Source organism: Protopterus annectens, chromosome 4.part1, assembly GCF_019279795.1.
Source record: "Protopterus annectens isolate FY-2018-M chromosome 4.part1, PAN1.0, whole genome shotgun sequence".
NCBI lineage: Eukaryota > Metazoa > Chordata > Ceratodontiformes > Protopteridae > Protopterus > Protopterus annectens.
The window spans coordinates 400,692,952-400,712,270 of NC_056734.1; the positions used below are offsets into that span (position 1 = coordinate 400,692,952).

Here is a 19,319-nt window from a genome sequence, read left to right on the forward strand (position 1 = left end):
AGAATCAGAGTGCATCCTAAACAGCCCTGTGCTACTAAGTGTATGAGCATGCCCAGTATAACCTTGTGCATTTGGACTCATAGTGCATTCCAAACAGCCCTGTGCTACTAAGTGTGTGGGCATGCCCACTGACATCTTATGTAAATTATGTGCTTCTATGTGTATGAGCATGGGGATTGTAACCCTGTATAGTGATAGTAGTCATCCATTCCACAGAAAGGCATACTCCTGTTTGGGATGGACTCCTACGTTAAACACACAGGTTCACAGCTATGTACATCATAACTGTCAGCATCCCTGTTGATGTCCACAATCCTAGAAGGTCATGATGACTGCCTTGGAATGTGTAATCTCTGTGGCGAAACTTATAACTGTGTAGTGTTGTAATGGTGATCTGTAGATAGGCAGGTGTTCTGATCCCATCACTGGTGTGTGTGTGTGTGTGTGTGTGTGTGTGTGTGTGTGTGTGTGTGTGTGTGTGTGTGTGTGTGTGTGTGTGTGTGTGCCTGCCGGTGGACAGAACAATGTTTTTTAGAGTACTCACACTCCGTGCATTTCCTATACTCAACTTTGGCAAGGCTGAAGATGTCACCTACCTAGGAATACACCTCTGGGATTGCTCTGACCTAGTAATCTCAATAGTTCATTCTGTAATTGCGTAATGCTGTAGTGTGGTAAAGTAGATAAGTCAGTGTTCTAATCCCAGACATGCCGAGTGTGTGTGTGTGTGTGTGTGTGTGTGTGTGTGTGTGTGTGTGTGTGTGTGTGTGTGTGTATGTGTGTGTGTCCCCGTCTGCCAGTGGACAGAACAATGCTTTTTAGAGTACTCACACTACCCACAATTCCTATACTCAACTTTGGCAAGGCTGATGATGTCACTCACCTAGGAATACTCCTCTGGGATTGCTGTGACCCAGTTATCTCAATAGTGCATTCTGTAACTGCGTAATGCTGTAGTGTGATAAAGTAGTCAGGTAGGTGTTCTATTCCAAGGCATAGCAGATGTGTGTGTTTGTCAGTCATATCCTATGTGTTGGTGGCTGTGAGTGGCTAGCCACTGGATGTGTTGAGGAGCGTGTTTTGTTGTTTCCCTATATAGTGGCCATAAATGTCACAATCAGCCAAGAGACTGGGTTGGCAAGACATACCCATACATTTGGCAATAGGCCTGGTGAGTAAAGTCAGCAACCCTAATATTACCCTGAATACAGTCTGAACCCGTGTGTCATACAGAAACACACTCGCCTTGGGATTAACACCAGTACATAATACAGGAGTCACTGGTGGTTTCCTTTTCATTCTTAGTGCCAGGTTGCTCGGGCAAAGCGGAGGTGAATAAACACTAAAAAGATGAGTCTCCACCAACTAGTAGTATAAACCACGATTTAATCCACAGAAAACATCAAGCGAAATCACGATACAGTTCATCCAACAGCAATGGTTAAGCGCTTTCATCTGTCATAACAGATTTCTTCAGAACCATTGAGTTACTGAGATAACTCTGTTTATATACCAAATTTTGGCGCCACATTTGACTTTGATTAAATGATTAATTACATCAATTGAATAATGATTCACTTTATAAATCACCTTATAAAAACGCTGTTTTCAAAATACTTAGTTTAAAAATAAGCTTTTTAAAAAAGATTTCTATAAAAGGGATATTATAATGTGAAACAATTTTTAGAAAAATAACTTTTAGAAAAATAACTGTTATTGCTAAATGAATATCTAACTGCCTATACATACAGTAGAAATAACTCAACTTTACCATTACTAAACTAACAATTTCATGTAAAAAAGATTTCATATAAAAGGTACATATAGAAAAAACTTGACATAAATGAATGTAACATAGTATACTAAAATTCACTATGGTGTGAAACACATAAAATGGCATGAATCACATAAAAAGGCAAAAACTGTAATACAAGACAAGTGTGGTAGTCAGACCCTCTGCTAATGTAAAAATATAATGTAATGATATATGGGAAATATAAAACTATATAAATATATAAAAAAAATGTATGTAAGTAAAAAATATATATAAATGTATGTATATATATATATATATATATATATATATATATATATATATATATATATATATATATATATATATATATATGAAAATATATAACATATATCGGGGTCCAATAGCTCACTGTTCACACATAATCTGACTTAGGTGTGACATGATGGAAACTAATTCAAAATGAAATGTGGCATATATCCACAAACAGGCTCTCCAAGTTTAAGAGGATCCAAGTACAAGAAATGGTTTTAAACTAATATATTCGTTAAGGCCTGGGAAAGTGGTGACATCCAGGCAAATCTGCCATCTACTCTCCAGGGAACCTAATCTAGCCTTCCAGTTTCCACTTCCAACAGTTCTGTCTACCTGATCTAATATAGCGAATTTAAACCTATGGTCATTGCCATTAGCTGTAATATGTTTACTGAGTGCGTTGTTCTCATCACCTTTTTTCATCCTATAAGTGTGTTCATAGATCCTGGTTTTGAGTTTTCTTTCTGTTTTGCCTATATAATATGCGTTGCACTCGGAACAGGTGGCTAAATATACTATTCCTTGGCTGTTGCAGTTTCCAAATTTGAATTTACATATACTATTAGTAGTGTTATTCAATTTAATACTATTATCCTCATTAATGTATTGGCACTGTCTACATGAGCCACATTTTTTTGTGGCTTTGGTCTTGCAATATTTACCCTTATTAACGTTGTCACTTCTTTCTATAAGTCTTTTTAGATTGCAACCAGTTTTCAATATTATGTTGGGAGTGTTACCTACTGTGTTTCTTACTTCCTCATCAATAGTAAAAATAGACCAGTGTCTACGTAATATTTCCTTAACAATATTGGTATATGGATTGAACATAATGACACACACACATCTATTGAACATTTTATTAATCTTTGTGTGGGGTTCTGCTTTCCCTAATAATGAATTATATTTTATACCCCATTGGGATCTAACATAATTGACCACATCAGCAAGCATATCAATAGGGTATCCTCTTTCCAAAAATATTTTTTGTATAAAATCTAATTCTTGAGACATAATTTCTCTGGTGGATGACATCCGTGCAGCTCTCACACACTGTCCTTTGACCACATTCTTGAAAGTATGTGGAGGGTGACAGCTCCCATATTGAATGTAATCATTGGAGAAAGTGGGCTTTCGGTATAATTTAGACACATAACCATCCTCATCAGTACTGATGTAAGTGTCTAAATATGCTATTCCACGTTTTTCAACTGTGTGTCTGAATCTCAGAAATTCCGTTGTGTTATTGATATAATTGATGAAGGTAGAAATACTATCCGTTTCTCCTTTCCACACAATAAATATGTCATCCAAGAATCGTGTATACAATAACATGTGTTTGTAATATTCACTGGGAAATATGAACTGGTTCTCCCATTCTAACATCACTAAGTTGGCGAATATGGGTGCACACGATGCACCATAGCCACACCTCTAGTTTGTCTAAACATCTCTCCTTGAAATTCAATGTAGTTGTGATCCAAAATGAGTTCCATCATCCAGCAGACCAGCCCAGCCCCAGAACACTACTATAAACTAAGCAAACACCTACCCCTCTGTTTTTTCCACACTCTACACCAGCAGTGTATACATGCGGGGAAATTTTAAAAAACAAACCTGCAAAATAGGAAGGGCTGCAGCAGGCAACATCAACCAACATGTGCAAGAGGCTGAGGATGGTGAAGATGTGACGGCTGCTGAACAACCCTCAGTGAGGAGACAGAGAAGAGTGTACAGACTCAGGGTAACCTACCAGGAGCTACATGAGCTGGAGATAATGTAGCGCTATAGGGTGGACAGAGACCTCCTACAGCAGATTGTTGAGCTGTGCCGGCCACACCTGACACATCAAACAGGCCGAGGGGAACCCATCCCAGTGGACACCATGGTATGTGTAGGTTAGGTATACTAGCCACAGGTACCTCCCAAAGCACAACTGGGGATGTCATGGGTATCTCACAGGCATCAGCATCCAGAGTATTCCACCAGTTCCTGGATGCCATGTCAGCACATGCCAGTGAGCACGTATATTTCCTCAACACACGTGAGGTGTTGACCAGCAATATGCGTCTCTTCCACCAAATAGCAGACTACCCTGGGATAGTGGGTGCTATAGCCTGCACGCACTTACACATCAAAGCACCCCCCCGGTGATCAGGGTAGGGCCTACATCAACTGCACGGGCATCCCCACCATCAACTGCCAGGTCTTATGTGATGCCCAGGGCATTATAATGAATGTGTGCGCTGGCTGCCCTGGAAGCTATGACGATTCAGAAATATGGCATCTGATGCAGCTGTACCACAGCTTTGCCAATATGGACATCCCCTACGGTCACCTAGTGGGGGATGCTGGGTACCCACTGTAGCCATTGATGACACCCATCAGAAATGCACACACACCTGAACAACAACGCCATAATGAGGCACATGCACAGGCCAGACATATAATAGAGCATGTGTTTGGGATGCTCAGGTCATGGTTCCGGTGTCTGGATACATCCGGTGGAGCCTTGTAGCATTCACCAGCTACATGCACCCAAATTGTTATGGTATGTGCTATGCTACACAATATGATCCTGTGGAAACAGCTGCAGCAGGAACAGCATGAGGCAGGCCACACAGCCCCCACCAATGCCAAGGCCTGTACAGGCACAGAGTGACTCGGAGGAGGAACAACCTCAGCCTGACCCAGTAGGTGGAAGGAGGCATGCCCAGTATGACCTGGCCTTGGTAAAGAGGCAACGCACAGCATATGTACTGACACAGTAGGGACCCACGGAATGTCACCTTCTCTGACTGGCACAGACAGTAAAACGGATGTCAAACATGACGCTACCTGTGCTCAGCCATGTATAGGGTGTGTACTATGTGCATCTGACATAGGCAGCCCTCCAGCACCATCCTCAAGTCTAGCACACCCTCAAGGTAAGTCAATCAACCTACCAATTGCCAAATGTAGTAGAATGTGTTGGTACCTTTAGCTATGGTATGGATGTGAGCATGCAAGGGAATTCGGTGGCCAAATGTTAAGGCAGCAGACAGTAGACACCCATAGTGGCACCATGACATCTGTAACACATACTGGAGTCACCATAATAGCCAGTACTACACAGGGTGACAAAATCTACTTAAGGTAATGGGCTGAGTGTCATGTGTGTCCATAAGACCCACACAAGTCTCAACTAGCTGGACAGGTGTAGACTGACACAAACAAATGCTGTACTATGGTCTCTGAATGTGCCCTATGGGTAACCCCTCCTACAGACCCACACAGGCAGACTACAGCAGGCCAGGCAGTTGGGTGTAGGTTATGAAGGCAAGGAAGTCAGAAACTAATATGTTGGTAATTAAAGCTAATATCTGTAGTACACTGGTATGCCTCTAGCCAGCACAATAGGTAAGACTACACACCGAAATGGAGTGCCTGACATACCAGCACAGTACTAGCAAATGTGTACAAGTGTCAGGTGTGCCCTCCATCCAATGTACACTTATAACAACAGTCAGGTGTGCCCCCCGCTCCTGTGTAGGAATGTAGATACAGTCAGGTGCCCCCCCCCCGCTATGCAGAAATGTAGCAACAGTCAATGCCACATGACCAATGGATACCCTGCAGACACAGCATGCTACCTGTTGGTGTGCAACACAAAGGTCAGCACCACAGTACAAACTACCTGGACATATAACACATGCGATATAGATGGCCATACTGGGCATGCTCACACACCTGAAGGTATGAAGGCAATGTCAGTCGACAACATACTGAATGATCATACTGGGCATGCTCACACACTTAAAGGTATGAAGGCAATGTCAGTCGACAACATACTGAATGGTGATACTGGGCATGCTCACACACTTAAACACAAGTAGGCCATGTCTTCAAACACCAGAGGTCCGGACATATCTGGTGGTCGCAGTTCTTAGTGCAGACACATGTCAGTATGCACCACTCCTGGCTTGCACACACAGTGGATAGGAATACAGGCATATTTGTAAGGACAACACACTATAATACGTCAAAGGTAGACGGACATAGATGTGTGGAAGAGGGTGACCGTGACAAGGTGCCATCTGGGCCTGTCCAGTCCAGCGCACAGCCAAAGAGCCCCAAACACATGAGGTACAGATGTCATTCACTGCAGATACTAGCCACCTTATCTGTCAACATGTCAGACTATGTGGTGCACATGCCAGCTGTGCAACATGACTGTACAGGGAAGTAGTCATCTAGTAGCTGTATACACTTACCTGTGACATATGGCTCCGTGTGCGCCCACATGTGGCATGTCAACCCCTACATGACTGGGTTATGGCCAATGCACACACTGCCCTCCCCATAGCAGTATTATGACAAGCCTGCTGAGGTCATCCATTGTAAAATTATAGGTTCATAGGTTAGCACTAGGCTAACTGCCCTTGTGAGCCATTTTAAGCCTAGTCAATTATCCCTTGTGAGAGTCAAACCCTGCACCTTGTGTTTGTAAGGTAAACATCTTAACCATTAGGCTATCCTCCCAAATACACCTTTGGGATAGCTGTAGCTCAGTAATCTCCATGGCTCATCCCATAACTGCATACTGCTGTAGTGTTATACTAGTTAGGTAGTAGTTCTAACCCCAGACTTGCCAAATGAGTGTGTGAATGTGCACGTCTGTCTCAGATTGTGTAATGAGAAATGGTTTATAGGCTACCCACAGTCCGTACAAATCATATACTCACCTTTGGCCATGCTGCTGATGTTACTCACCTAGGAATACACCTCTGGGAATGTCATAGACCGGTAGTCTCTGTTGTGCGTTCTGTAACTGCGTATTGCTGTAGTGTGATAGAGTAGCTGCACCAGTGTTGTAATCCCAGACTTGTCAACTGTGTGTGTGTGTGTGTGTGTGTGTGTGTGTGTGTGTCTGTGTGTGTGTGTGTGTGTGTGTGTGTATGTGTATGTCCATCTGCCCGAGGACAGACCAATGCTTTTAGAGTACTCACACTCCATACAATTCATATACTCACATTTGGCAATCCTACTGATGTCACACACCTAGAAATACACCTCTAGGACTGCTGTAACCTGGTGTTCTCCATAGCAAGTGCTGTAAATGTGCATGGCTCTAGTGTGATATACTAGGTATGTAGGGGTTAGAATCCAAGACATGGCAGGTGTGTGTGGCTGACTGTCAGAGCCTGTGTGGAGGTGGCTGTGAGTGTCTAACCACTGGACATGTTGGGGAGCGGATTTTGTAGTTTTCCTATATGGTGCCCATCTTATGACACAATGCCCACCTAACGAGGCATACAGATGTCAGTCAGCCACGAGACTGTGTTGGCAAGCCATACCCCTACATCTGGCAAAAGGTCTGTGAACAAGGTATGCAACCCTACTAGTACCCGGTATATGTCCTGAACCCATGTGTCATACATAAACACACTTGCCTAGGATATCCTGCTATGCTGATAGTACCATGCACATTGATGACAGATAGTAGGCATGGTGTGATTGCAGTGGGCTGCAGAGGACATGGCACCCTGTACAGCGGTACAATAGGCACATAATTGCAGACAATGTGCCTTCACTATGTTCCCCACTGGATGCCTGCAACATATGTGGTTCCATCAAATGTGATCTACAGAGGCCATACAATGCCATACACATGTGCCCTGTATGGACCAATGCCACTGACACCAGGGAATACCTGTATCATGTTATCAATGCAGGTGAAGAGTCGACCTGCTGACTATAAGCAGGCTTCGCCACACCAGGCCAATATTGGCATATTGGAGGATAAGAATCTGTGTGCACAACATGTGCCTGCCAAACCAGGTACACCTGTACATGTCACTGTACAGCATTATGGGACATGCATACCCCAGGCAATGTCCACGTCAAGGTCTATCAAACACAGACATGGCATGCATTGCAAAACTATGGCCATACACAATGGTAACCAGGATGTCAGGGCAGTTCATGCAGTACCCATCTGTGTGGGACATTGCAGACACTACACCCCTGTACCACACTGCACACCATTGTCGGGTGGCGCAATGCCAAGGATTACCCCTCACCCAGCCTTGTACAGTCATCTCGCACAGCCAACCACTACACACCCATGAAGCAATGCATACATGCATGTCAGTACTGGCACCTTGTGTCTGCGTGTGGGTTGTGATGCTCCCAACCACAGTCACTCCCAGTATAACCCCCATTGGCATACCAACAGATGTCAAACACATTCACATGCCCTAGCCCATAGAACCTCCAGATATCCCCTGTGGTGCATGTAATACCTGTGCATTACTGCTGTGTGGCAAACTCCATACCATTACTCAAGATTCCTTCTTATCTGCTGAATCCCAGTTCACTAGCTCCCAACTTATCCTAAATCCCAACAAAACAAAACGTCTTCTCTTGTACCCAACCAGATACACCTCCCAATCCACAACCTTCAGTATCCTCTCTAAAAATAAAACTATTATCACCCCAACAATCCTTACCAAATTACTAGGAGTGGAAATTGACAATAACCTGAAATTTAGTATTCACATTGCCCAGTACATTAAAATAGTTTACAAAAAACTAGGCTCCTATATAGAAACAACAAATTTCTGACAAATAACACAAAAGCCGCCATTTCTAGAACCCACCTCCTCTCAACTCTCCTGTACATCTCCCCAATCTTAACCAACTTCTGCAAGACAGATCTAGCCAAACTCAAAGCCTGTTACAATAAAATCTTCAAGTTTGACACTAATGCCTCATATAAGTCACATCACTGCTCATCACTTAAGCAGCTCAAGTGGCTTGAACTCCCTTAGCAACTTCTCTTTAATCAACTTACCTTCACCCACAAAATACTCTGTCAGAAAAAAAATCTTGCACTCAAATATCTCATTCAGCCATATTCTTCCTCAAGACCCCTTCGCTCCAGTAACAAACTACTTCTACACACCACCAAAGCTAACAATTCAGCAGGCAAATCACTTTTTTCCAACTACATCTCCAAACACTGGAATAATCTACCTAACTCACTAGTAACTAACTCCTCAACACTTCAGTTTAAAAAAGTCTAAAAATGCACCTTACTAACACTTGGCTCTGCACCTGCAACTCTCCTGGATAACCTATTCCTCCTTTTCACTCTATTATTATTACTACTTCTACTTTACTAGCATGATCTACCACTAATGGTAGTTTCACTTTAACTGTACATAACCATTTGGATATAGCCGCTAAACGTAAACAACCATTGTTTATGTAAATTACTGTTGCACTACTTATTGTGTCTGAAACCACTATCTTGCATGTATTTGCTTCTCACTTGGCTGTATTTGTTTCTCTATTGTATGTATTTGTTACTCTTGGATCTTTTCTCCCTGGGCCTCCACTGAAAAAGGAAACTGTGTTCAGTCAGACATTCCCAGTAAACAAATATAAAATAAACAAATGTAAAATAAAATAAAAAAAATAAAATAAATAAATAGATGTATTTTATATATATTGCTACTCTACCATCTTTTGCTTTGCTGACCACAGTTTGGGGTCTGAATGTATGATAAGATGAGTAACCTGGTATGGCTGGGGTGCTCTCCACAGCTTTGAACCAAGTTTCTGTGACTGTACAAATGTCAGCATCTTTCAGGGCTAAGAATGCTTGCAATGAGTATAGTTTTATATTTATACTCCTAGTATTTAGCAGCATGACCTTTTGATTGCGTTTTATTGAACTTTTCATGTTGGTAGTTTTGACCTCATGACATTGCCTAAAAAAAGCACGATGGGGAAGGAAGAGCCTTTGCCAAGAGCCTGAAGCCCAAGGGAGACAGATGCAGGCCATCTCTGGCAAAGCATCATGGTTTGTCAATCATGTCTTCCCAGGCTGTCAGGTACTGGATCCCCTTGGAATGACACCAGAAACTAAGCCAATTGGTAAAGTCAGTCATTTTCTCTTTGTATTGAGGCATCATTCCGGGTGATGGTAGAATGCTGCTTAAAGCTAGGAACATACCTGCCTGGAATACATATTCAGTGAGCGTGATCAGCAAGTGAGAGAACAGCCACTCACCAGAAGTTCTCCAACGAGCCACAGCAACACTATCATAAAACTGGGTACTCACATATAACTGATCACATAAAATGACACATAGAGAAAAAATAAAATGTAGAAAAATTATTGAATAATATAATGAACTAAGCACTTAGTACTGGTCAATACAAATATCAAACCACAGCACATCAAAATGTCAGTGTACATAAAGGCAGCTAATTCTAGGATACAACATGGACCAGGAAAATGTATTTTGAATATTTATTGCTTTTCCCAAAGTACATCTATTTCCTTTTTATGGAATAGTATATGTAGTAAGTGATGAGTTCTTGTCATTTTATGAACAATTTGATGTTTGCATAATCACTAGTACCAGAATTTTTTTCCTTTGCTGACCATTTCACTTGCTGTCATTATGACCTCAATTTGACTTTTGCTGGTTCCTTTTTTTGTGATAAACTACTTGAATATCAAGATAAATCAAGATGTCAGACGGGAAAGACACCCTTTTAACAGTATGTCAATAAGTGAAAGAAGCAGATCCACCTATTACTAATAGTAATTATAGTTTAAATTTAATGAAGTTGTATTATATGGAATATTTGGGAGGGTCAAAGCACTGCATAGATCGGAAGCTATATGTTTGATGATCAAGAAAGTCACTATATATCAATAAACAGGAGGGTATAGTATTTTTAAATGAAGGCTGACTTTGAAAAAGCTCGGAATTCTGGATATGAATAGAAAAAAAAAATACACTGAAGTAGCAATGAAGAAGAAAATAAGAAGTTGCAGGACAGTAGGAGATTCAATGATGGTGGTTTCTGAAAGCTGGCAAATTATAGGTAAGGACAGAATTATTTTCTATAAAAAAGAGAGTTAGGTTGCCTGCTATCTTCTTTGGAATGTAAGGAATAGAGTGGTGTTAAAGGCTAGAGTAAAATACTGTAGTAAAAATAAGATGTAAGGGTTTATTTGGGAAAAGAAAAAGATGCAATATGGAACAGATAGGCAGTACTGGGGAGGATTGTGATTTATAAATGGATATAGTGCAAAGCAGTATGGGAGGGAGAAAGATAGTTGAGAATGGGATTAAAAATTTAATAGAGATAGGGATGTAGAAACAAAAGAGAAATGAATGTATAGAAGTAGTAATGTCATTTGGAAAGGTTTTTCGGAATAAGAGTCACAATTGAAATGTGTATGTAGAAAGTATAATATTAAAGCAAGAAAGAATTGGCAAAAGGTGGGGGTAGGGGAGCAAAATAGAGTCTAGTTGAGTTATCCTCCCACCCTCAGGTCAAGTTACAACTGAAAGTAATTCGCTTACAACCAAAATAAAGCAATTAACAAAGAAACACAAGTAAAATAAGTTGTCTGTCATTTCCTGAAACTAAATAACTGGCATATGCAATATAATTTATTGGTCAAGCAAAAGGGTACAGTAGCCAACTTTTAGAAGTCCTTAGACTGCATGGACTACCTCACAGAAACTTTCGATCACAGAACAATCATGTATTTAACTGATTAAAGGTAATATGCAGCAAGGCTCTTCATGATAGATATACTTACATTAAACACTAGCAAAAGTTTCAGTAAACTTGTAGGTGTAGGACCTTGTGGCAGAGCTCCTGCAATACTGAGGTTAGATATAGTGACCACAGGCTATTAAACACTGACAAAATTCCCATTGGACCTGTAGGTGTAGAACCCTGTGGCAGAACTCCTGCAATAGTGAGGTCAGATGTAATGACCACAAGCTCAACTCTATGAAGGAAAATAGTGACTGAGTGTAACAGGAGACAACACTCTGTAAATATGTATATATTCTAACATAAACAAAAGGTATGAAACACCATATACCATGTTGCATGTTTGAAATACATGGAGGAATGTTGATAGTATTTTATTCCCCTGTCTTAGTATCATGTAATGTTGTACTGAAGTAAAACAGTATGATTTATTATGCTGTGCCATATGTATGATGCCTACTTTTATATGTATATGTGGGTAAATATTCACTATCTTGCAATGTTCCAGGTGTATCTCATCTCTATGTATTTTTATGCTGTGGTATGTCCACTGACTAGCTTACTCCCATTGCTGAAAATAAATAAACAAATGAATAAATAATTATGAAATGAAATGAAGAAAACAAACTAATAAGGCTAAACGTTCATCTGTTTCATATCTGTATTACTGGAAATGTGTTCTTATTTGTATATAGGTACAAACTATTATATACAGTTTTGGATTTTGAATATTACATTATAAAATAGTGTCCTGAAGTTTTTACACTGGACTTTTATTTAATCCTGTAAATGGCTACAATTCAACAGTATTGGCAAAAATGTTCAGAATGGCGCAATTGTTTTCTTAATGCCTTTCTCATCTACTGTGAAAGAAAAAGATGGGCATTTGAGATGAAGAGGATTAATTGATCCATCATATTTCTGAGGATGCAGCCAGGAGCATAGGCCTGATGTGAAATCAGATTACTTACAGGAATGAGATTATAATGGGTAACAACGTTTGGCCTGAAAGAAAATGTAGTTTGGAAATATGAAGCTAATAGTTTATCAGTAGATCTCTGGATGAAAAAGTACCCACCTTTAACTATGCCTGCTGCTTTCATGATATAAAGAATAGTGAATGCAACCAGAAATGTGCTATTTACTTAAATTTCAACTTTATTACATTATGAAATACAAAACTGGAAAGCATTATGCTAATCTTTCAAACTTGAAGAATTTTGTAACAAATCATAGTACTGCACATTTAAATAATATATACAGAATTTTGAAATCATGATTACTTTCTCCTGACATAAACAGGATAAAAATATGGATTTAAAAATTCATATGTCCATGAGGTTTAGTCATTTTACGCAATTTTATTTATATTTGGTAATAACTGATTATGAAGAAGTGAAGAAATGAGCAACTAGTTGTTCCTCCTAAACATAACGTGTATATTTTTTTTAATATAGATAGCAAACCTAAAAGTAGATAGAGCAGAAAACTGCAATGAAACCAAGCTAGCCTTAAAATGTATCAGGTTGCTGTACCATTAGTACTACTACTGTGGATTCTGTTCTGCTTCAAAAAATCTGAAATATACTTATCTGCAACTTAAATGATACAAGAAACAATACCTTAGGTTCAGCTTTATAGTGAAAAGCAGTACTATTTATAAATTATCTAACTGTTGTTGGTAGAAGTTTCAGAGGCCAGTCATCTACGCATGCTAATTCCTACAAGACAGAAAACTACTGGAAATGTGGTTACAGTTTGAAAACCGGTAACTAAAATATATCATATGGAATGGAATATGTATGTACAATGAAATAAAATATATAGGTTTTTAGCTATTGAAAATAAAATAAAGAAAAATCAGAACACTGAAAAAGAATTGTGTACCACTTTTGTCACATGCATTATTTAAAGCATTCTGGAGGCTAAGATATGGCTAGGATAGGAATGTGTGTGGTTTCAGAGGGATTAGGGACAATGAGTAATAAATCATCCTTTTCTGGACATAACAGCTTATTAAAGGAAGAACAGATACAAATTTGGCAATCATTTTTATGCATAACTATTTAACAAGATTGAAAAGGGAGAAAGCCAGATTTAAGCATACCCATTAAAACTTACATGATCATTGCCAGCTAGCATGTTGTACAGTTTTTACCCTAACTTTACCTCAACCAGCACCAGGTTATACAGCTTGTACCCTAACTGTACCTCAACCACCACCATATTACAGAGTTTGTACCCTAACTGTACCTCAGCCAGCACCATGTTACATTTTGTTCCTCTACGTGTACCTCAGCCAGCACCATGTTACAGAGTTTGTAACCTAACTGTACCTCAACCACCACCATATTATGGAGTTTGTACCCTAACTGTACCTCAACCACAACCATTTTATGGAGTTTGTACCCTAACTGTACCTCAGCCAGCACCATGTTACATTCTGTTCCTCAACGTGTACCTCAGCCAACACCATGTTATAGAGTTTGTATTCTAACTCTACCTCAACCACCACCACATTATGGAGTTTGTACCCTAACTGTACCTCAACCACCACCATATTACAGAGTTTGTACCCTAACTGTACCTCAACCACCACCGTATTATGGAGTTTGTACCCTACCTCAGCCAGCGCCATGTTACAGAGTTTGTACCCTAAATGTACCTCAACCACCACTTTATTACAGAGTTTGTACCCTAACTGTACCTCAACCACCACCATATTACAGAGTTTGTGTGCTAACTGTACCTCAACCACCACCATTTTATGGAGTTTGTACCCTAACTGTACCTCAACCACCAACATTTTATGGAGTTTATACCCTAACTGTACCTCAACCACCACCATTTTATGGAGTTTGTACACTAACTGTACCTCAACCACCAACATTTTATGGAGTTTATACCCTAACTGTACCTCAACCACCACCATTTTATGGAGTTTGTACCCTAACTGTACCTAAACCACCACCATATTACAGAGTTTGTACCTCAGCCAGTAATATGTTAGAAAGCATTTACCCTAAATGTGCCTCAGGCAGCACCGGATTACAGGGTTTTAACCCTAACTTTACCTCAGCCAGCACCATGTTACAGAGTGTTCCCATAAATGTCCCTCAAGCAGCACCATGGTACAAGGTATTTTCCCTAACTACAGGGTACTTACCCTAACTGCATCTCAGCCAGCACCACATTACAGAGTTTTTACTCTAAATGCACCTCAGCCAGCACAATATTACAGAGTTTGTACCCTAACTGTACCTCAGCTGGTAATGTGTTGCAGAATGTTACTCTAATTGTTCCTCAGCCAGCACCAGGTTGCAGAGTTTTTCCTTTAAATGCATCTCAGCCAGCACCAATTTACAGAGTTTTTACTCTAAATGCACCTCAGCCAGCACCATTTACAGAGGTTTTACCTACCTGCATCTCAGCCACCATCATGTTACAGAGTTTATACCCTAAAAGCACCTCAGGCAGCATCATGTTATAACATTTTTTACCCTAACTGCAGCTGAGACAGTACCACATTACAGAGTTTATACCCTAAATGCACCTCAGGCAGCACCACATCACAAGTTTCTCCTAAAAGAATTTCAACCAGCACCATGTTAGACATTTTATCCTAACTGTACCTCAGACTGCACCATGTTATGGAGGTTTTTACCCTAACTGCAACTCAACCAGCATCATGTTGCAGAGTTTTATCCAAACTGTATCTCAGCCAGTGCCATTTTACAGAATGGTTATCCTAACTGCATCTCAGCCAGTAGCTTGTTGCAGTAATTTTGCCTTAACTACTCCTTTGTTGGCCCAGATTTGACCAATAGCCAGAGAGGGATGTAACTGAGTGGCTGTGTAAACACAACTATCCCAGAGGCAGTGGGAGTTGGTGACAGTTGCCCTTTAGCATCAGCTCTATAAGGATAGCCATTACTGTAGCTGTGAAGCTCTGGTACATGTGGGAGCACAAGCCTACCATGTAACACTCAGGCAATATAACTGGGAGGTAATGATGTATGGAAACAGGGATATGCACAGACTGGTGTAGGACTAACTGGTCAGCACCTGCCTGTTGAGAAGAGACAAGAGAGATGAACAAGTGCATATAAAAAAATGGAGTGATCACCTAGATCAAGATTGGATAAGACTAACTGACCAAAATGTGTTTCTGCAACATTTGCACTCTGGATTTGACAACTATTTCCAAAGTTTTACATGAGAAAGGTACCTCTGAGCCAAAGATAGTACGAGGTGCTGAATTAAGCCAGTTTATTCAATAAGCACAAATGCAGAAAACACAAACATTAAGGAATTGTCATTAACGCAATTAACATCACATACGTTTTCATCTCTCCACTGCAAGACTTCATTAGATGACCAGTGTAAACTTAAAAGACATCCAATGAAAAAAAGCTCTAAATGATTAGCACTTTCAGCTATTCAGCCTTCTTCAGATCTCTGAATCAGATGATCTGAAGAAGGCTGAATAGCTGAAAGCGCTAATTGTTTAGAGCTCTTTTTCGTTGGAAGTCTTTTAGGTTTACACTGGTCATCTGATGAAATCTTGCAGTGGAGAGGTGAAAATGCGTGTGTTGTTAATTGTGTTCATGACAATTCCTTAATGTTTGTATTTTCTACATTTGTGCTTATTGAATAAACTGGCTTAATTAAGCACCTCGTACTATCTTTGGCTCAGAAGTACCTTTTTTGTGTGGATTACAGGTGTTTCTTTTGGGTGTCTATCCTCTTTTGTTTGGTTTATTTCCAAAGTTTGACAACTTCAGAGATATATCCAAGAATTGGAGCACAAGGGCACAATTCTGTGCTTGGTGGCGGTATGGAATATTGTCCACCCCACAAAAAATATAGCACTCAATGCTGGTTGAAGTGTCATGTAATAAGTCTGTTTCAACTAGATATTCATCAGTTAAGGGGTCATTTATAAGTAGATCTATATTGCAAATAATTAATAATAATAAAATCATAATAATAATAGTAACAATAACAACAACAGCAATGTTAATATTAATTTTGTCTCTCTAGCATGCTGATGGCTGTGAGGATGATGATTCTTGCCACCAGGTACACCCCTTGCTGGATAGCAGCTGTCACTGAAGAGCAGAATGAGTTTGTCAATAAGTGGAGTGGGGATAGATGATCAATGAAGGCTGTGGTCCAGAAATTATAGTAACATACATTTCCTCATGCCTCATGTAGTATCATTTGAGACTTTTGTACAGCATCCTGATGGCTGGATTCAGTATTTCACACATATACAAAAACGCTGATAATTTCTTACAGGATTGTATCATCTCAGATAAAATATAAATGTCATCCACTCATATTTGTCTACATTCACAACAGATAAACTTCCCTCTTACACTCCTTGTACTGTACTATGAATAACTGCAATGAGCGTCATTATAGTAAATTAGGATGTGTAAGGGATAACATGTACTGCAGGAATATCACTAATGCATGTATGTGCAACCTGTAACGTTTCTGTAATGATTATTCAGTAAATAAATTGCACGCCTGAAGATTCCACAAGACAATGTGGGCCACACATTGTCTGTCTATTGATTGTGGTTTCTAGAAAACTATTTAATATCAACCTTTAATCATGTTCTTACATGCTGTTCATAGAAGTACAAAGAAAAGAATACATTGTTTTCAGAAATCTTACATCTAACAGGACTGTCATGCGGTCTCATAGGTAGTGTCTGTACTTGTAACAAGAAGTACTCTGCTGTTAATAGGAATGCAAATATGCTGTTGTATTATACTTTGGTGGAAATTAATTGCTTCATGTTGTGGGTGTAGCCAAGATGTTGAACTGGTAGCAGCATCCAAAGTTTGCTATGTAGTCCTGACTTCATTTTTGATAGGATTTCATCTTCAAAGAATGTTGTAAACATTTTCAATTCAAAGGAAATACTTGAAAAAAAAACTTACTGTAGAAATGTGTAAACAAATATTGTGTTTGTATAGTTTTACTGTAAAAGTCAGATGAAAAAAGCTTACAACTGGTGATTTACAGTATGTGTTATTCAAAAATGCAAAAAGAAAAATCTGTGGTATCCCTTGGAGTCTCAAAAAAAACAGTATGCAACTTATACTGGGTCAAAATAAATTGAGAAGAAACTTTGCTGTGTGGAGAGTGCGATGTTCACTTCCTGAATTTTGTTATGCACCTAGTTCACTTAATAAAAATCAAATTATAAAATACATGCTGTGATACCTGTGTACTGGCCCAGTAATCAAGGAACCTCAATCCTCACCACTAACACCAGTGAGGGGCATGCACATTGGGAAGGATAACAAGTACACACACAGTAAAGTACAATTTCCCTTAAGTGCACATAGAGATCACAGTCACTCTGGGGTTGGTTTCTCACTTTTTCTCCAGATCCCCAATAAGACTCCCCACTAGCACAGCTATAGGGTACAGATTTCAGCCGCGTGATCAGGTCAAAGCTTCCAGCACCCTCTCTGTCCAGCCAGTGCTTTGTGTCCCTGCCCAAGTAGCTGATACGTACACACTTTGAAATTTGAGTTATACACACACGCACACATACACACAGACACCCCTGGGGAAGACTGGCACAGGTTCTCCAGCTATGCCCCTTTCTTGACCAGACTATAAGGTAGAAATCACTGCCACCAACCACTACTTATCAACTACTATAAAAGCCCTTACCAAAGGGTGTCCAATTTTACTGTCCAATATTATTATTATTATCCAATTAGTAAGTGTGATGAACAGCAAGGCTATTGGAGTGGCTTTGTACAGTATCACCAAATACATGCAAGTACTCTAGAGTTTAAATTATCTCTACACAAAACAGCCACCGTTGAAAGGTTTTAAAAAAAAATAATAAATACTAAAAACACAAGACAATCCCTAGTAACTAAACACAATTACATTACAGAGTTCAGAAATCACAGGAAATACTTTAAAACAATATTGTAGGATAGTCTGACATAAATATAGAAAACAGCTAGACTAATATGGCTATTTCTATCAATCTCTAAGAGAAATCACTGTTCTAAATACTACTTATACACAGAGCAAGCAAGTGCTGGTGAGTTGCTGTCAGATCTAGATCAAGATACAAAATGCTCTTCTTTCTTTCTGTCCTTAAATTGATAATACACAGTACTGCTGAGTCATTTCACATTGTATCATTCTTGTCACCCCTGCTGAGGTTTCCCAGGCTCACAGAACTTAAAATGTCTACAGCTGTCTGGAAGTCACAGCAATAAAAGACACTTTACATGTGAAACCTAGTAATTTTCTTTGTCTTAAATCAATAGAAGGAAACTCTTAGCCCAGCATCCTGTCTGCGAACTTGAGATCAAACACAGTTATAAAATGCTTTACTTAACAGCTTTCTTCCAGCAGGGTGCACTGTGGTTACATTTTTGAAGCTCAATACAACATATAGTTTAATCATAACATATAGTTCTCTTTACATTTGTAAAAGAAGCCTGTGGATTATATTAATATTTTCAGTGACATAGAATCATCTACAAAATTCTATCTGGCTGGGCTGGAATTCCCGCAATTTTTCACATTTCTCACCCCCCCCCTGAGAACTCAAGCTAGTTTTTCAAGTGTCCCTTGAGAAACAGTGATTGAGAGGGTTGAGTCTATCTGGGTATACCTTACCCCATT

At 39.7% G+C, this 19,319-nt stretch overlaps 1 long non-coding RNA gene across 1 annotated transcript in view; it reads right to left on the reverse strand.

Annotated features, from left to right (window-relative positions):
- LOC122800881 overlaps nucleotides 1-19,319 on the reverse strand; it is a 1,528,016-nt gene that overhangs the window by 758,899 nt on the left and 749,798 nt on the right. The window lies entirely within an intron of this gene.